This window comes from Scyliorhinus torazame, chromosome 24, assembly GCF_047496885.1.
Source record: "Scyliorhinus torazame isolate Kashiwa2021f chromosome 24, sScyTor2.1, whole genome shotgun sequence".
Classification (NCBI taxonomy): Eukaryota; Metazoa; Chordata; class Chondrichthyes; order Carcharhiniformes; family Scyliorhinidae; genus Scyliorhinus; species Scyliorhinus torazame.
Genome location: NC_092730.1, coordinates 33032280 through 33053114, shown reverse-complemented (window position 1 = coordinate 33053114; position 20835 = coordinate 33032280). Strand labels below are relative to the sequence as shown.

The following is a 20835-nucleotide window of genomic DNA, read 5'->3' as shown; positions in this document are numbered from 1 at the left end:
GGGTCGGCAATGCTGAATTCCCGCTGTGTCGGTTCAGTGGGGTTACGGGTTTATGGGGATAAGGCGGCGAGTGGGCGGAGCTGGGGTGCTCTTTCAGAGGGTCGCTGCAGACTCGATGGGCCGAATTGCCTCCTTCACACTGTAGTAATTCTGTGGTTCAGTGGAAAGGTAGTTTGCAGAAAGTGAGAGTTTGAGGGGCTGAGTGACAGTGTAATAACAAACAAGCTGCAGGCAATGGCTGCAAATTGAATCTCTCATTGGGACAAACACACAGCTACAAAGGTGATTGGTTGAGCCCTAGGGCACAGGGCCACTTGCAGCCACACACACAGTCCCCCAACACGGGCTCTGTCGGAGGTTCTGCTCCGTTTGTGATGACAGTGAAATGGGGAATACTCCCATTGATTCTCAATGCGGAATTGCTGCGGGGATGTGCGCATGCCCGGTGAAAAACGCCCCAACGACGTCACTCTGAGATGAAGCGCATGCTCAGCCCCTCCCCCACACACTCTCCATTTGGTCAGTGAGTGGAATCGCTTTGTTGAAACTGAGGGAAATGTCAATGTCAGCGCCCAGGTCAGCGAGGAAACAGCGTTCTCATTGCAGCAGCACCTCCATCTGGGAGTGTGAGCAAAGAGGCTCAGAGATCACTACTGACTCGGGGGGAGTTCAGGGAGAATCGGGGGCTGTTTGCAAGAGGCGCAGCGGAGCACGATCTTGTTCCGGGACTTGGAGTGAGCGGGGGGAAGGGAGAGCTCTTTCTGGGCCTGGCTTATTGTCTGATTCTGGGTTAGGATTCGTGGAGTATTTTCTTTCTTTTACTGAAAGAATGCATTGATCTATCATTGGTCTCATCTGACCCTAACTTACATGAAATTTGTTTTCTTCTTCCTAGTTCAACAGATGAAAAGATGAGTTCCAATTTGATTATGATGATTCCTCAGCAACGTGAATGTGCAGCCGTCTCCTTCTAACTGACTGTAAGTACAATATTAATGCAACATTGCAGAGACACAGACACAACATCAGCTCCACCGTCACAGAGCAGAAGCAGTCAGATTCGCAGAGACCTCAAGTCCCAGATGAACATGTCCAATCCAACAGTCCTCATTATCCAATTGAAGAAATTCAAGTAAATCTGGACTTCTGGAGAAAATGTAAATATTATTTACAGATATACGAGAGGACAGGTGGCATAATTTTCCACAATTCACCCCTACTCTCTCATGGAATGTTGGATCAACTTTTGACAACAGCGTTTCATCTGTAAAGTAATCAGTATAATATTAATTAGGCTATAGATTCAGCAATCAATGTGCAAGTATCCATTGGCACTTTTTTGTAACTTTCTTAGTTTAAAATATATCAGAAGCAAAACACTTGAATGAGGCATTAACAGAAAAATGATACATTGAAATAGTTCTCCAAAGGGACACTTATCAAATTGTAAGGCCATCCTTCATTCTCACAAGTTGTGAACCTTTGATACAAGTGGAAGGTCGGATAGTACAGCTTATTGAAAAGGGCCGAATTAATCATAAACTTCTACCGAGACACCTCCCAAAACAAAATATTAAATTCCAATCCAAATATCTCACACAATCTCAGATATAATGGTACAGTGTCATTCTCATGAAACAGACATGGAAATAGATCATTTAACATATCAATGTTATCACTAAAAGTAATAATGGAGGATCAATACTGAACAGAATGTTCACCCTTGACTCACAAAACAGATATTGACAAGTACAGAAAACACAGTGAAATCTTGCACATCAGAGAGGTGGACAGACTGAGATTACCTGTCCTCTCGTGTATCTGTAAATAATATTACAGACGGAGATTAAACCCAGAATCCCATAACAGAGACAGACAGCTACAAATGCAAGCACAGAGACAGGAGTTAGAGAATCAAATTAATTTTTCCCCTCACACTTATAACAGAGACAGACAGCTACCGTGGAAAACACACTCTCACACATTCAGACACCAACAACTGAGCAAGAAGCAGTAAAATATGCCATATATCATAAATAGACAGTGAGGGTAAAACACACACTCGCGTTTTCTCATGCACATGCTCACTGACAAGTAACTCAGCAGGAAGCACTATATATGCAGTGTATATCACAGGGACTCTCACACCATTAACTGAGCATTAAGCAGTAAAATATGTCATATCGCACACATAAACAGAGAGGTTTATACACACTCACTCACACTCTGTCTCTCACACACTCTCACACACCCACGCACTGTCTCTCCCACACACTCACAAATCAATAACTGAGCAGTAATCAAGAATATATTAATTGTATATCACAGAGACTGTGAGGTTAATACACACTCACTCACACACTCTCTCTCACACACACACACACTCTCCCTCTGATACACACACCAGTCACTGAGCAGTAATCAATTAAATATGTGATATATACCACAGAGATACAGTGAGGGTAAAACATGCACTCACTCTCTCACTCACACTCTCTCACTCAGTCACACAGCAGTAACTGAGCAGTAAGCTGTAAAATATTTGTTATGCATCATGGACAGTGAGGGTAAAGCGCACACACTCACATATTTTAACTCTCACACACACTCACACTCTCTCTCTCACACTCTTGTTCCTTCTCTCACAGACTCTCTCTCACACACACACACATACACACCAGTCATTGAGCAGTAAGCAGTTAAATATGCGTTTTATATCGCAGAGGGACAGTGGGGGTAAAACACACATTCGCACACCAGTAACTGAGCAGTAAAATATGTGTTTTTTATCACCGAGACAATGAAGGTAAAACACACACACTCACGCAGACTATTTCTCACACTCAGACACTCCCAAACACACAGTGGCACATTCTCTCACACACACACTCTCATATTCACATACTCTCATATTCACACACTCTCACAACAGTAACTGAGCAGTGAGCAGTAAAATATGCATCATATATCACAGAGACAGTGATGGTCAAATAGATTCTCACTCTCTCTCTCACACACTCACCACAAACCCCAGTAACTGAGCAGCAACAGCAAAATATGTGTTATATATCAAAGAGAGACAATGAGGGTTAAATACACATAGGCTCACTCGCTCGCACACCCACTCTCTCTCACGCTCGCCCACTCTCTCTCACGCACACCCACTCTCTCACACACACACCCACACTCTCTCATGCGTGCCCACTCTCTCTCGCGCACACCCGCTCCCTCTCGAGCGCGCCCGCTCCCTCTCGCGCGCGCCCGCTCCCTCTCGCGCGCGCCCGCCCTCTCTCGCGCGCGCCCGCTCACTCTCGCGCGCGCCCGCCCTCTCTCGCGCGCGCCCGCCCTCTCTCGCGCGCGCCCGCCCTCTCTCGCGCGCGCCCGCCCTCTCTCGCGCGCGCCCGCCCTCTCTCGCGCGCGCCCGCCCTCTCTCGCGCGCGCCCGCCCTCTCTCGCGCGCGCCCGCCCTCTCTCGCGCGCGCCCGCCCTCTCTCGCGCGCGCCCGCCCTCTCTCGCGCGCGCCCGCCCTCTCTCGCGCGCGCCAGCCCTCTCTCGCGCGCGCCCGCCCTCTCTCGCGCGCGCCCGCCCTCTCTCGCGCGCGCCCGCCCTCTCTCGCGCGCGCCCGCCCTCTCTCGCGCGCGCCCGCCCTCTCTCGCGCGCGCCCGCCCTCTCTCGCGCGCGCCCGCCCTCTCTCGCGCGCGCCCGCCCTCTCTCGCGCGCGCCCGCCCTCTCTCGCGCGCGCCCGCCCTCTCTCGCGCGCGCCCGCCCTCTCTCGCGCGCGCCCGCCCTCTCTCGCGCGCGCCCGCCCTCTCTCGCGCGCGCCCGCCCTCTCTCGCGCGCGCCCGCCCTCTCTCGCGCGCGCCCGCCCTCTCTCGCGCGCGCCCGCCCTCTCTCGCGCGCGCCCGCCCTCTCTCGCGCGCGCCCGCCCTCTCTCGCGCGCGCCCGCCCTCTCTCGCGCGCGCCCGCCCTCTCTCGCGCGCGCCCCGCCCTCTCTCGCGCGCGCCCCGCCCTCTCTCGCGCGCGCCCGCCCTCTCTCGCGCGCGCCCGCCCTCTCTCGCGCGCGCCCGCCCTCTCTCGCGCGCGCCCGCCCTCTCTCGCGCGCGCCCGCCCTCTCTCGCGCGCGCCCGCCCTCTCTCGCGCGCGCGCCCGCCCTCTCTCGCGCGCGCGCACGCCCACTCTCTCTCACGCGCGCACGCCCACTCTCTCTCACGCACGCACGCCCACTCTCTCTCACGCACGCACGCCCACTCTCTCTCACGCACGCACGCCCACTCCCCTCTCGCACACGCACGCCCACTCCCCTCTCGCACACGCACACCAACTCTCTCTCGCGCACACCCACTCTCAAACATATCAGTAACTGAGCAGCATAAACTAATATATGCCTTATGTATCACAGAGACAATGAGGAGAAAAATTCTTGGAAGTGCAGGGTCGGATTAGGACCAAGTCAGCATGGATTTAGTAAGGGGAGGTCGTGCCTCGCAAACCTGTTAGAGTTCTTTGAAGAGATAACAAATAGGTTAGACCAAGGAGAGCCAATGGATGTTATCTATCTTGACTTCCAAAAGGCCTTAGATAAGGTGCCTCACGGGAGACTGCTGAGTAAAATAAATGCCCATGGTATTCGAGGCAAGGTACTAACATGGATTGACGATTGGCTGTCAGGCAGAAGGCAGAGAGTTGAGATAAAAGGTTCTTTTTCGGAATGGCAACCAGTGACGAGTGGTGTCCCGCAGGGTTCAGTGTTGGGGCCACAGCTGTTTTCTTTATATATTAACGATCTAGATGACGGGACTGGGGGCATTCTGGCTAAGTTTGCCGATAATACAAAGATAGGTGGAGGGGAGGTAGTATGGAGGAGGTGGGGAGGCTGCAGAAAGATTTAGACAGTTTAGGAGAGTGGTCCAAGAAATGGCTGATGAAATTCAATGTGGGCAAGTGCGAGGTCTTGCACTTTGGAAAAAAGAATAGAGGCATGGACTATTTTCTAAACGGTGACAAAATTCATAATGCTGAAGTGCAAAGGGACTTGGGAGTCCTGGTCCAGGATTCGCTAAAGGTAAACTTGCAGGTTGAGTCCGTAATTAAGAAAGCAAATGCAATGTTGTCATTCATGCAAATGCAATGTCGTCTTTTAAAATCTTTCCTACTTCAAGACTGTGACAAAAACAACTTTACACCTTGGTTTCGATAAAACTAACTTTGTCTTTATTGACCAAAGTCTGCATGCAGATGGCTACAGGTTAGAGAGAGAGAGAGCTGTTAAGGTAAACCTGCTCATTCTTTCTCAAGCTCGCAAAGACATGGAGAAAACGTTCAATATTTATACAAAAGCTGTTTCATTTTACAAAAACAGACCTTGTTCAAAAATGTCAATACAGTCATAACTTCTGATCAAACATGTTGTCATGGAAAGACCCTGACTCGGCTTATTTGCAGTATTTTGTCTTTAGAGGGTTTAAGACGTGGTCCTATTTTGTTTTTACCTCTGCCCTCATGATGCCTTGACGCAGATGAACCTAGGACATGAGGAGGTTGTGTTATTAGGACATTCCTAGATCGTGGCTTTGTTACCAGGTTTTAATAAGGTCAGGCACTATTTTCCCTCTTCTGGCCTTGTATGATACAATTATGTGGATTCTTAGCTTTGTCTAGTTTGTCAGGGTCTGATCTTGGCACTTAGCTGACACAGCTGTCCTACACTTGGTTACATAAATTGGCTATTTTTCCCATCATGCTATTGCTGAGTTCGTACACTTTCACATCAAGAGGCTTGGAATATAAAAGCAGGGATGTACTTCTGAAGCTTTATAAAGCATTAGTTAGGCCCCATTTAGAATACTGTGAGCAATTTTGGGCCCCACACCTCAGGAAGGACATACTGGCACTGGAGCGGGTCCAGCGGAGATTCACACGGATGATCCCAGGAATGGTAGGCCTAACATACGATGAACGTCTGAGGATCCTGGGATTATATTCATTGGAGTTTAGGAGGTTGAGGGGAGATCTAATAGAAACTTACAAGATAATGAATGGCTTAGATAGGGTGGATGTAGGGAAGTTGTTTCCATTAGCAGGGGAGACTAGGACCCGGGGGCACAGCCTTAGAATAAAAGGGAGTCACTTTAGAACAGAGGTGAGGAGAAATGTCTTCAGTCAGAGAGTGGTGGGTCTGTGGAATTCATTGCCACAGAGGGCGGTGGAGGCCGGGACGTTGAGTGTCTTTAAGACAGAAGTTGATCAATTCTTGATTTCTCGAGGAATTAAGGGCTAAGGAGAGAGAGCGGGTAAATGGAGTTGAAATCAGCCATGATTGAATGGTGGAGTGGACTCGATGGGCCGAATGGCCTTACTTCCGCTCCTATGTCTTATGGTCTTAAAACTGACACCCACACACACTCTTCTGCTCACACTCTCTCTCTCACACACACACACCGTTAACTGAATATTACAAGGTTTTAGACATCACTGAGAATCTCACACACTCTCTCACTCACGCACACACTCATAAACCATTAACTGAGCAGTAAGCAGTAAAATATATGTTATGTACCATAGAGTGACAGTGAGGATAAAGCACCCACTCATACACACACACTCTCTCACACACACCAGTGAGCATCATATATCACGGAGAAACAATGAGGGCAAATCACACCTTCACACTCTCCATACAGGCACTATCTCTCACACACACTCATGCTCTCTCACACACCAGTCACTGAGCAGTAAGCAGTTAAATATGCATTGTATGTCTCAGGGGGACAGTGAGGGTAAAACACACTCTCGCCACTCTCACATACTCACACACTCCAGCAACTGAGCAGTGAGCAGCAAAATATGTTGTATATGATAGACAGACAGTCAGGGTAAAACACACACTCGCACACTCTCCAACACCTGTTACTAAGCAGTAAAATATGTTATATATCACAGAGATGATGTGGAGATGCTGCCGTTGGACTACGGTGAGCACAGTAAGAAGTCTTACAACACCAGGTTAAAGTCCAAAAGGTTTGTTTCGAAGCACCACCTGTGGGACTTGAACCTGGTGTTGTTAGAACATAGAACAGTACAGCACAGAACAGGCCCTTCGGCCCTCGATGTTGTGCCGGGCTTTGTCCGAAACCAAGATCAAACTATCCCACTCCCTGTCATTCTGGTGTGCTCCATGGGCCTATCCAATAACCGCTTGAAAGTTCCTAAATGTCCGACTCCACTATCACAGCAGGCAGTCCATTCCACACTCTAACCACTCTCTGAGTAAAGAAACTACCTCGGACATCCCTCCTATATCTCCCACCCCAAACCTTATAGTTATGCCCCCTTGTAACAGCTACATCCTCCCGAGGAAATAGTCTCAGAACGTCCGCTCTATCTATCCCCCTCATCATCTTATAAACCTCTATTAAGTCGCCTCTCATCCTCCTTCACTCCTATGAGAAAAGCTCTAGATCCATCAACCTTTCCTCATAAGACCTACCCTCCAATCCAGGCAGTATCCTGGTAAATCTCCTCTGCACCCTTTCCAATACTTCCACATCCTTCCAATAATAAGGTGACCAGAACTGCATACAATACTCCAAATGTGGTCTCATCAGGGTCGTGTAAATTGCAGCATAACCCCACGGCTCTTAAACACAAGCCCCTGTTAATAAACACTAACACGCTATAGATCTCCTTCACGGCTCTGTCCACTTGAGTGGCAACCTTCAGAGATCTGTGGACATGAACCCCAAGATCTCTCTGTTCCTCCACATTCCTCTGAACCCTGCCGTTGACCCTGTAATCCGCATTCAAATTTGTCCGACCAAAATGAATCACCTCGCACTTATCAGGGGTTAAACTCCATCTGCCATTTTGCGGCCCAGCTCTGCATCTTATCAATGTCTCTTTGCAGCCTACAACAGCCCTCCACCTCATCCACTACTCCATCAATCTTGGTGTCATCAGCAAATTTACTGACCCACCCTTCAGCCCCCTCCTCCAAGTCATTGATAAAAATCACAAATAGCAGAGGACCCAGCACTGCTCCCTGTGGTACACCGCTGGTAACTGGTCTCCAGTCTGAAAATTTTCCATCCACCACCACCCTCTGTCTTCTATGTGATAGCCAGTTACTTATCGAATTGGCCAAATTTCCCTCGATCCCATAACTCCTTACTTTCTTCATGAGCTGACCATGGGGAACCTCATCAAAAACCTTACTGAAATCCATGTATAGTACATCAACTGCTCTACTTTCATCTGCACACTTCGCTCCTCAAAGAATTCAATCAAATTTGTGAGGCAAGACCCTTCACGAATCCTTGTTGACAATCCCGGATTAAGCTGCATCTTTCCACATGGTCATTAAACCTATCCCTCAGGACCCTTTCTACTAACCTACCGACCACCGAAGTAAGACTAACCGACCTATAATTACTAGGGTCATTCCTATTGCCTTTTTTGAACAGAGGAACAACATTCGCCACACTCCGGTCCTCTGGCACTATCCCCGTGGACAGTGAGGACCCAAAGATCAAAGCCAAAGGCTCTGCAATCTCATCCCATGCCTCCTAAAGAAACCGAGGATATTTCCCATCTGGCTCAGGGGACATGTTGCCTCTCAGATTTTTCAAAATTCCTCATAAATCTTCCCTCAGAACATCTACCTCCTCCAGCCTACCCGCCTGTCTCACACACTCATCCTCAAAAACATAGCCCCTCTCTTTGGTGAACACTGAAGAAAAGTATTCATTCAACGCCTCCCGTCTCTTCTGATGCCACACAGAAGTTTCCACTACTGTCCTTGACCGGCCCTAACCTGACCCTGGTCATTCTTTTATTTCTCACATAAGAGGAAAAAGCCTTGGGGTTTTCATTGATCCGACCCGCCAAGGACTTCTCATGCCCCCTCCTCGCTCTCCTAAGCCCTTTTTTAAGCTCATTCCTTGCTACTTTCTAACCCTCAAGCGACCCTACTGAACCTTGTTTTCTCATCCTTACATACGCTTCCTTTTTCCTCTTGACATGACATTCAACCTCTTTTGTGAACCATGGTCCCCTCTCACAGCCATTTGCTCCCTGCCAGACAGGGACATGCCTATCAAGGACACGGAGTATTTGTTCCTTGACCAAGCTCCACTTTTCATTTGTGCTTTTCCCTGACAGTTTCTGTTCCCATCTAATGCTTCCGAATTCTTGCCTAATCGCATCATCATTACCCCTCCCACAATTATTATTATTTTTTAAAAAATAATTTTTAATAAAGGTTTTCATAAAATATCAATAACAAAATGAAAAAGAAACCCAACAGGGTTAAGTACAAAACACAGTCCAGAAAAACAACCCTCCATATCCCCCTCCCGCCCTGTACATAAATAATAAATTAACATTGACACCCTGACTTAATACAACAAGTATATCCAACCCCTCAGACCCTCAGTGTAAATAACAAAACCAAAAAAATAAAGTGAACCCCCCCCCCCCCCGCCCGAGTTGCTGCTGCCATTAACCAATGTCTACCGCTCTGCCAGGAAGTCTAAGAACGGTTGCCACTGCCTAAAGAACCCTTGTGCCGACCCTCTCAAGGCGAATTTCACCCTCTCCAACTTAATAAACCCCGCTATATCGTTGATCCAGGATTCCACGCTTGGCCGCCTCGCATCCTTCCACTGAAGAAGAATCCTTCGCCGGGCTATCAGGGATGCAAAGGCCAGAATTCCGGCCTCTTTCGCCTCCTCTGCCCCCAAATTTTGAGGGCAGCCACCACCACCGGGCTCGTGGTATACCTCCTTGGAGGGAGCGGCAGCGGTGCCGTTGCCAGCGCCCCCAGTCTCGTACCCACACAAGATGCCGTCTCCAGCCTCTTCCATGCGGCCCCCTCCCCCTCCATCACCGACTTGCGCACCATCGTCGCATTGGCGGCCCAGTAGTATCCACAGAGGTTGGGCATCACCAGTGCCCCCCTATCTCTCCTCCGCTCCAGGAACACCCTTCTCACCCTCGGGGTCCGTCGCGCCCACACAAACCCCATTATACTCCTGTTAACCCGCCTGAAAAAGCCTTCGGGATAAACACGGGGAGGCACTGGAACAGGAATAAAAACCTTGGGAGCACCGTCATTTTGATTGACTGCACCCTACCCGCCAAGGACAGCGGCAATGCGTCCCACCTCTTGAACTCCTCCTCCATTTGCTCCACCAGCCTTGTAAGGTTAAGCCTATGCAGGGCCCCCCAGCTCCTGGCCACCTGGACTCCCAGATACATGAAGCTCCTCTCCGCCTTTTTTAGTGGGAGCTCGCCAATCCCCCTCTCCTGGTCCCCTGGATGAACTACGAACAGCTCGCTCTTCCCCATGTTGAGGATGTACCCCGAAAAGTCCCTGAATTCCCTAAGAATCCTCATTACTTCTGGCATTCCTCCCACCGGGTCCATCACAGACAGCAGCAGGTCGTCCGCATAAAGTGACACCCTATGCTCCTCCCCACCACGCACCAACCCCCTCCAGTTCCTTGACTCCCTCAGTGCCACAGCCAGGGCTTCAATCGCCAGTGCGAAGAGCAGGGGGGATAGGGGACACCCCTGTCTCATCCCTCGGTGCAACGGAAAGTACCCTGACCTCTTCCTGTTTGTGGCCACACTCGCCATCGGGACCTCATACAACAGCCTAACCCACCTGACAAACCCCTCCCCAAACCCAAACCTCTTCAGCACCTCCCACAGATACCCCCACTCTACCCTATCGAAGGCTTTCTCAGCGTCCATCGCTACCACTATTTCCGCCTCCCACTCCCTCGCCGGCATCATGGTAACGTTCAAAAGCCTCCGCACATTCGCGTTCAACTGCCTCCCCTTCACAAACCCCGTCTGGTCTTCATGGATGATCTGCGGCACACAATCCTCAAGGCTAAGACCTACGCCAGCACCTTGGCATCTACATTTCACAAGGAAATCGGTCTGTAAGACCCACACTGCAGGGGATCCTTGCCCGCTTCAGGATCAAGGAGATCAGTGCCCGGGACATCGTCGGGGGCAAAGCCCCCTCCTCCCTTGCCTCATTGAAGGTCCTAACTAACAGCGGGCCCAACAGGTCCAGATATGTTTTCAAGAATTGGACCGGGAAACCGTCCGGCCCCGGTTCCTACCTTGCCTGCATGCTTCCTATCCCTTTGATCAGCTCCTCCAGCCCAATTGGGGCCCCAAATCCCGCCACCAGTCCCTCTTCCACCTTTGGAAACCTCAATTGGTCCAGGAAGCGGCCCATCCCTCCCTCCTCCCGTGGGCTCGGATCGGTACAATTCCTCGTAGAAGTCCCTGAAGACCCCATTGATGCCCGCTCCACTCCGCGCCCCCCCCCCCCCCCCACTGTCCTTAACTTAGCTGCGTCCTGCTTCTGAAGCTGATGTGCCAGCATCCGGCTTGCCTTTTCCCCATACTCGTAAATCGCCCCCTGGGCCTTCCTCCACTGCACCTCCGCCTTCCTGGTGGTCACCAGGTTGAATTTGGCCTGGAGGCTGCGCCTTTTCCTCAACAATCCTTCCTGGGCTCCTCCGCATACCTCCTGTCTACCCTCACCATCTCCCCCACCAGCCTCTGTCCCCACTCCCTCCGCTCCTTGTGGGCCCTAATGGAGTTCAGCTCTCCCCTCACCACCGCCTTCAGTGCCTCCCATAGCATCCCCACTCGGACCTCCCCGTTGGCGGGAGGTACCTCTCTATACTTCCAGGTACCTCTCTATACTTCCTCGGACCCACTCGCTCACCTCCTCGTCCGCCAACAGCCCCACCTCCGAGCGCCACAGCGGGCGCTGGTACCTCTCCTCCCCCATCTCCAAGTCCACCCAATTCGGGGCGTGGTCCTAAATGGCTATTGCCGAATACTGAGTATCCTCTACTCTCGCTATCAACGCCCAACTCAAGATGAAAAAGTCGATTCGGGAATAACCCTTATGGACATGTGAGAAGAATGAAAATTCCCTCGCCCCCGGCCTTGCAAATCCCCAAGGGTCCACCCCTCCCATCTGGTCCATAAACCCCCCTCAGCACTCTAGCCGCCGCCGGCTTCCTACCCGTCCTAGACCTGGAGCGATCCAGTGTCGGGTCCAGCACCGTGTTAAAGTTTCCCCCCATTATCAGGCCCCCCACTTCCAAGTCTGGGATCCGACCCAACATACGCCGCATAAAACCCGCATCGTCCCAGTTTGGGGCATACACATTGACCAGTACCACCCTCTCTCCCTGCAACTTACCACTTACCATCATGTACCTGCCGCCATTATCTGCCACAATGCTTGACGCCTCAAACGACACCTTCCTTCCCTCCAAGATCGCCACACCTCGATTTTTGGCATGCAGCCCCGAGTGAAACACCTGACCTACCCACCCTTTCCTCAATCTTACTTGGTCTGCCACCTTCAGGTGTGTCTCCTGAAGCATAACCACATCCGCCTTGAGCCCCTTCAGGTGTGCGAACACGGGGGCCCGCTTAATCGGCCCATTCAGTCCCCTTACATTCCAGGTTATCAGCCGGATCAGGGGGCTACCCGCCCCCCTCTCCCGCCGACTAGCCATGGCCCCTCCTTGGCCAGCCACGTGCCCACACCCCACACCCGGCCCGTTCCCCACAGCGGCATACCCCCGTCTAGTCCCCCCCCCACCCCCACTCTCTCCAGCTCCTCCTTGACCATAGCAGCAGCTCGATTTCCCCCCCCACTCAACCCCCCTCCCCTGGTTAGGACCCATCCTAGCTGATTTACTCCCCCCATTGCACTTCTGCAAGTCAGCTGTCTCCTGCTGACCCCGGCCACTCCCGCCTCTCCTTCGACTCCTCCCATTGTGTGGCACACCCTCCTCTCCCATCCCCATCCATAGGCTCTCCCCCTCCCCCTTCTGTTCTAAGCGCGGGAAACAACCCTCGCTTCCCCGCCCCGGCCCCGCCCCCTCCAGTCTTCAGCGTGGGAAAAAGCCCGCGCTTTCCACCTACCAGGCCCCGCCACCTCTGACGCAGCTCCTTTTACAGGCCCTGTCCCCTCACCCCTGACTCGGGCCTCCCCCTCCCCCGCGGGGCCCCATCTCACCTTCAAGAGCCCCCCCTGACCAACCCAACCAAAACAGTGCCCAACCCGCCCCAGCCACCTTCTCCGACCCAAAAGAGAAAAAACACAAAGAAAAAGAAACCCGGAGCAATACAAAAGCGCCCCCCTCGAAACAAAAAGAAACATAGCATATCAACCATAGTCCCCAATCGCCCGTCCCGACCCTCAATCTGTGTCCAACTTCTCGGCCTGAACAAAGGCCCACACCTCCTCCGGAGACTCAAAATAGTGGTGCCGGTCCTTGTAGGTAACCCACAGTCGCTCCGGCTGTAACATGCCAAACTTCACCCCCTTCCTGTGCAGCACCGCCTTCGCTCGATTGTACCCGGCCCTCCTCTTCGCCACCTCCGCTCTCCAGTCCTGATATATCCGAACCTCCACGTTCTCCCACCTGCTGCTCCTCTCCTTCTTGGCCCACCTGAACACACACTCCCGATCGACGAACCGATGGAACCTCACCAGCACCGCCCGCGGAGGCTCGTTAGCCTTGGGCCTCCTCGCCTGCACTCGATGGGCCCCTTCCAGCTCCAGGGGCTCCTGGAAGGACCCCGCTCCCATCAGCGAGTTCAACATGGTGACCACATAGGCCCCCACGTCCGGCCCCTCCGGGAGGCCCAGAATCCGCAGATTCTTCCACCTCGACCGATTCTCCATCTCCTCGAACCGCTCCTGCCATTTCTTGTGGAGCGCCTCGTGCGCCTCCACCTTTCCTGCCAGGCCTAAGATCTCGTCCTCATTGTCAGAGATCTTTTGTCGAGCCTCGCGGATCGCCACTCCCTGGGCCGTCTGTGTCTCCAGCAGCTTATCAATAGAAGCCTTCATCGTCTCTAGCAGGTCCATTTTATTCTCTCTGAAGCAGCGCTGGATACCCTCCTGCTGCTCTTCCGCCCACTGCATCCACGCTGCCTGGTCTCCGCCCGCCGCCATTTTGTCCTTCTTCCCTCGCACCTTCTTCGGGTCCACCACCACCTTTTTTTTCACCCCGCTCCTAGTTGAAGCCATATACTGACGGGGAGCTGTTGTAGACTCCTTCCCACACCGGGAAACGTCGAAAAAGTGCCGTTGGGGGCATTGAAAAGAGCCCAAAAGTCCGTTTTAGCGGGAGCCGCTGAATGTGCAACTTAGCTCCGCATAGCCGCAACCGGAAGTTCCCCCCTCCCCCAATTATAAACCTTGCCCTGTCGTATGGCCCTATCCCTCTCCAGCAAGACTTCTTGCTGTTTTCACAGAGGGACAGTGAGGGTACAACACATGCTCACACGCGCTCTCCCCACACACACACTCTCTCTCACACACACGCCAGTTACTGAGCAGTGAAATATGTTATTTTTGATAGACAGACAGTGAGGATAAAACACTCACACACCTGTGACTGAGCAGTAAAATATGTTATATATCACAGAGAGACAATGAAGGTAAAACACACACTCTCTCCCCCCACACACTCACACTCCTGCAGACTATTTCTCACACTCACACACTCCCTCACACAGACTGACACACTCACTTGCACATGCTCCCTCACACACACACTCTTTCATATTCACACTTTCTGATACTCACACTCTCTGACACAACAGTTACTGAGTAAAAAGCAGTAAAATATGCATCATCTATCACAGAGAGACAATGATGGTAAAACACACGCTCACTCTCTCATACACACACCAGTAACTGGGCAGGAACAGGAAAATATGTGCAATATATCAAAGAGAGATAGAGGGTAAAATGCACACATGCTCACACACACACATGCTCACACACACACATGCTCACACACACACATGCTCACACACACATGCTCACACTCACACACATGCTCACACTCACACACATGCTCACACTCACACACATGCTCTCGCACGCGCTCGCTCTCACGCACGCGCTCGCTCTCACGCGCGCGCTCGCTCTCACGCGCGCGTTCGCTCTCACACGCGCGTTCGCTCTCACACGCGCGCGCGCTCTCACACGCGCGCGCGCTCTCACACGCGCGCGCGCTCTCACACGCATTAATGCGATCACTCACACTCTCTCACACACATAAACACACACTCACTCATCAATAACTGATCAGGAAGCAGTAAAATACGTGTTATATATCATAGAGTGATATTGAAAATAAAACACACGCACACACACTCACATTCTCTCACTCTGACACACCAGTAACTGAGCAGGAAGGAGTAAAATATGCATTATATATCACAGAGACATTGAGGATAAAACTCACACACACTAACTTAGCAGTAAACAGTAAGTATGCGTTCTATATCACAGCGAGATTGCGAGTTAGACGAACAAGGCAGATGAAGTGAGAACATGGGGTTATGATGTATTTGCTGTCACTGTATCACGGTTGGGAGAGGGGAAGGATTGGAAGCTCAATATTCCAGGATACAGGATCTCCAGGAGAGATAGGGCAGGAGGTAAAAGAGGAGGGAGTGTCACAATTTTGATCAGAGAATGAATTACAGCAGTAAGGAGAGATGACATCTTAGAAAGCTCTTCAACTGGATTGGATTTTGTTCATTGTAACGTGTACCGAGGTACAGTGAAAAATATTTTTCTGCGATCAGCTCAACAGATCATCAAGTACATGAAAAGAAAAGGAAATAAAAGAAAATACATAATAGGGCAACACAAGGTACACAATGTAACTACATAGACACCGGCATCGGGTGAAGCATACAGGGGTGTAGTGTTAATGAGGTCAGTCCATAAGAGGGTCGTTTAGGAGTCTGGTAACAGCGGGGAAGAAGCTGTTTGAGTTTGTTTGTGCGTGTTCCCAGACTTTTGTATCTCCTGCCCGATGGAAGAAGTTGGAAGAGTGAGTAAGCCGGGTGGGAGGGGTCTTTGATTGTGCTTGCCGCTTTCTCCAGGCAGTGGGAGGTGTAGATGGAGTCAATGAATGGGAGGCAGGTTCGTGTGATGGACTGGGCTGTGTTCACGACTCTCTGAAGTGTCTTGCGGGTTTGGGCCGAGCGGTTGCCATACCAGGCCGTGATGCAGCAGCTAGGATGCTTTCTATGGTGCATCTGTAAAAGTTGGGACGAGTTAATGTGGACATGCCGAATTTCCTTAGTTTGCTGAGGAAGTAAAGGCCCTGTTGAGATTTCTTGGTGGTAACGTCGATGTGGGTGGACCAGGACAGATTTTTGGAGATGTGAACCACTAGGAATTTGAAACTGCGAACAATCTCCACCTCGGCCTCATCGATGCTGACAGTGGTGTGTCCAGTTCTTAGCTTTCTGAAGTCAATGACCGGCTCTTTAGATTTGCTGGCATTGAGGGAGAGGTTGTTGTCGCTACACCACTCCACTAGGTTCTCGATCTCCATCCTGTATTCTGACTCGTCATTATTTGCGATTCGGCCCACTATGATCGTATCATCAGCAAACTTGTGGATGGGGTTGGAAACAAATTTTGCCACGCAATCATGTGTGTACAAGGAGGATAGTGAGGGGCTAAGTAGGCAGCCTTGCGCGGCCCAGATATTAGAACTATACTGAAGCCAAATGGGAAGAACTTAAAAACCAAAAAGGAGCAATCACATTGCTGGAGTGTTCCATTGGCCCCCTAACCATCCGAGAGAAATAGAAGAGTGAATATGGAGGCAAATTTCAGAGAAGTGGAAAAGTAATAGGGTTGTGATAGTGGGAACAGTGGGGGATCGCAACTTCCTCAATATGAACTGGGGTAGTCATAGTGTGAACGGTTTAGAGGGAGCGTAATTCTTAAAATGCATCCATGAGAACTTTTTAAGCCAGTACGTAGAAGGACAGACAAGAGAGGAGCGGTCTTGGACTTCATTTTCAGTAACGAAGCTGGACAAGTGGTTGAAGTATCGTTGGGGGAGCATTTTGCAGACAGTGATCATAACTTCATTAGATTCAAGATAGTTCTGGAAAAGGAGATGGATGGACCTGAGATCAAAGTTCACAAATGGAGGAAGGCTGATTTTAATAAGATCAGATATGATTTGGCCAGAGTTGATAGGGAACAGACACCATTAGGTAAATCTGTGACAGAACAGTGGGACACATTCAACAAGGAAATAGGGAGAGTACACGGCCAACATGTTCCAATCAAGAAAAGGGTGGGACCAACAAATCCAGTCAACCATGTATATTGAGGGATATACAGCGTTGGATAAGTAGAAAAGGGGAGGCTTGTGGCAGATATCAAGGGCTCAAAACAGCAGAAGTGCTAGAGGTGTATCGAATGTGCAAGAGGGGACTTAAAACGGAAATGAGGAGAGCAAAAAGGAGACATGAAGATAGAACATTACGGCGCAGTACAGGCCCTTTGGCCCTCGATGTTGTGCCGACCTGTGAAACCACTCTAAAGTCCATCTACACTATTCCCTTATTGTCCATATGTCTATCCAATGACCATTTGAATGCCCTTAGTGTTGGCGAATCCACTACTGTTGCAGGCAGGGCATTCCATGCCCTTACTACTCTCTTAGCAAAGAACCTACCTCTGTCCTATATCTATCTCCCCTCAATTTAAATCTAAGTCCCCTCGTGCTAGACATCACCATCCAAGGAAAAAGGCTCTCACTGTCCACCCTATCCAATCCTTTGATCATCCTGTATGCCTCAATTTAAAAAAAAAAAAAAAAATTTTTGTGTACCCTATTCATTTTTTCCAATTAAGGGGTAATTTGGTGGGGCCAATCCACCTACGCTGCACATCTTTGGGTTGTGGGCGCGAAACCCACGCAAACATGGGGAGAATGTGCAAACTCCACATGGACAGTGACCCAGTGCCAGGATCGAACCTGGGACCTCAGTGCCGTGAGGCAGCAGGGCTAACCCACTGCGCCACTGTGCTGCCCTATTGTATGCCTCAATTAAGTCACCTCTGAACCTTCTTGTCTCTAACGAAAACAGCCTCAGTCCCTCAGCCTTTCCTCATAAGATCTTCCCTCCATACCAGGCAACATGCTGGTGAATCTCCTCTGCACCCTTTCCAATGCTTCCACATCCTTCCGATAATGCGGCGACTAAAATTGCACGCAATACTCCAAATGCGGTCGCACCAGATACTGAAAGGATACTGGCAGGTAAAATAAAGTTGTTAAGTTGTTCTAAAAGTACATTAAAGGTAAAATGATAACTTGGGGCTGAGTAAGGCCCATGATGGATCACAGTGGTAACATGTGTGTGGAGCCGGGGGATGTAGGTGGGGTTCGAAATGGGTACTTTGTGTCAGTGTTACCCCGTGAGAAGGACAGTGTGGGTATAGAAAGCAGGGAGAAGGAATGTAATAAAACTAAAGAGATTAATATAGACAGAGAGGAGGCTCTGAGTGGGAGGCTTCAAAGTGGACAAAGTTCCAGGGCCAGATGAAATGTATCCCAGGCTGATGAGTGAGGCAAGCGAGGAAATAGCAGGGACACTGGCAATAATTTTCAATTCCTCTCTGGCCACAGGAGAGGCGCTGGCAGACTGGAGGATCGCCAATGTGGTACCATTATTGAAGAAGGGAGGAAAGGATAAACCAGGAAACTACAGGCCAGTCAGTCTAACCTGTGTGGTGGGGAAACTATTGGAAGCAAATCTGAGACACAGAATTAATCTGCATTTGTAGAGGCAGATATTAAAAGGTCAGCATGGTTTGGTTAAGGGGAGGAGATGTCTGACCAACTTGATTGAATTTTTCGAAGCGATGAACAGGTGTGTCAATGAGTGAAATGCATTTGACGTAATCTACTTGGACTTCAGCAAGGCTTTTCATCCGGTCCCACATGGGTGACTGATGTGAAGACACATGCCCAAGGGACTGAAGGACATTTGGCAAATTGGATCCAAAATTGCTGAGTGGCAGGAAGCAGAGGCTGTTGGTGGAGGAGTGTCTTTCTAATAATAATAATAATTGCTTATTGTCACAAGTAGGCTTCAATGAAGTTACTGTGAAAAGCACCAAGTCGCCACATTCCGGCACCAGTTCGGGGAGGCCGGTACGGGAATTGAACCTGCGCTGCTGGCATTGTTCTGCTGTTTAGTCCACTGTGCTAAACCAGCCCCTAGCCTCTGATTGGAAGATCATGTCCAGTGGTTTCCCACAGGGATCAGTGTTGAGGCCCTTGCTGTTTGTGGTTGATACAAATGCTTTAGATATGAATATAGGAGGGTTGATCAGTAAGTTTGCTGCAAATATGAAATTTGGTGGGGTGGTAAATGTTGAGGAGGATAGCCTCCGAATACAGGACGACACAGATGGACTGATCAGTGGCAAACGGAATTCAATCTGGAAGAGATGCACTTGGGCAGGACAAACAAGACAAGAGAATACATGATAAATGGCAGGACGCTGGGAGGCACGAAGGACCGGAGGGATCTTGGTGTGCATGTACACCAGTACCTTAAGGTAGCAGAGCAGCTGGATACAATGGTTAAGGAAGCCTATGGCAGTGTGGATCAAACTTTTTAACTCGGGTCCCATTTTTACCAACCGGCCATCCTTCGGGACCCTCGCTGGGCGGCCTTTGCGACCATCGCCGGCTGATCTTCGCGACCCACCATTTTCACTTGACTTTAATGTGACAGGTGGGCCTGCTTGGTCCCCACGATCTCACTTGCTTTGTTATTCAATGTTACATTTCTAATAATGACTTCAGCTGATGATTGAAGATCTCACTGCATCCGTTGAAAAAATTACAGACGTTTGTCCTCGAACTCGCCAGAATGTCTTTGACAATTTGAGGTTTAAACTTTCATTTGCCAGTAATTCCCTGCATGTAACACCCATGAAATTTGACTCCTGATTGCAGTGGCACAATTTATAAACCCACCCCTCAAATACTCATCATTGTGCTGCTTTGTTCCTGTTTTCAGCTTCTTCATGGGTTGTTCACCAGAGGCCCTGGAGTTCACTCCAGCACTGCTGGCAGCTGCAAAATGGAGGAATCTCTCTCGGGCCCAGAACACGTGATGTCAGCGTACGGGGCGTGTGACCTGCTCGCTGGCGCCGCCTCCGGTGGGAGGATTCCAGAATTTGCTGAAAATAACTGGCCTGGGACTGTGCACTGACATCAGGAGGAGCCGGTCCACCTTGCGCACTACTTGATAAGGTGGGCATGCGCGGGATGGCCGTTAATCTTAAAACGGCCTCACGGCCGGCACTTTTAAAAGCTGGTCGTGACCATTGGCCATTCCTCCTGCAATCTGGATTATCGCCACCCTCCTGTAACCTTCCCGAGATCCACCCATAGGTCACGACCGTGAGCTTTAAAATGCAAGGCCTATGGTACCCTTGTCTCTAATAGCCGATGCACAGAGTTTAAGAACAGGCAGGTTCTGCTGGAACTATAAAAACGTTAGTTAGGCCTCAGCTGGAGTAATACAACAACACTCACAATGTATCAGAGAGTGAGTAAATCCCACACTCACACACTGTATCAGAGAGTGAGTAAATCCCACACTCACACACTGTATCAGAGAGTGAGTAAATCCCACACTCACACACTGTATCAGAGAGTGAGTAAATCCCACACTCACACTGTATCAGAGAGTGAGTAAATCCCACAGTCACACTGTATCAGAGAGTGAGGAAATCCCACACTCACACACTGTATCAGAGAGTGAGTAAATCCCACACTCTCACACTGTAAAAGGGAGTGAGTAAATCCCACACTCACACACTGTATCAGAGAGTGAGTAAATCCCTCACTCACACACTGTATCAGGGAGTGAGTAAATACCCCACACACACACTGTATCAGGGAGTGAGTAAATCCCACACACACAC

The 20835-nt window shown here is 50.4% G+C and overlaps 1 long non-coding RNA gene across 2 annotated transcripts in view; it reads left to right on the top strand.

The window, feature by feature from the left end:
* The first annotated feature begins 508 nt into the window (after positions 1-508).
* LOC140399988 (uncharacterized) overlaps positions 509-20835 on the top strand; it is a 69264-nt gene continuing 48937 nt past the window's right edge. For both annotated transcript variants that reach the window (XR_011937939.1, XR_011937938.1), the window contains exons 1-2: positions 509-576; positions 896-980. This is a non-coding gene — a long non-coding RNA (uncharacterized lncRNA). The remainder of the gene's footprint in view (positions 577-895; positions 981-20835) is intronic.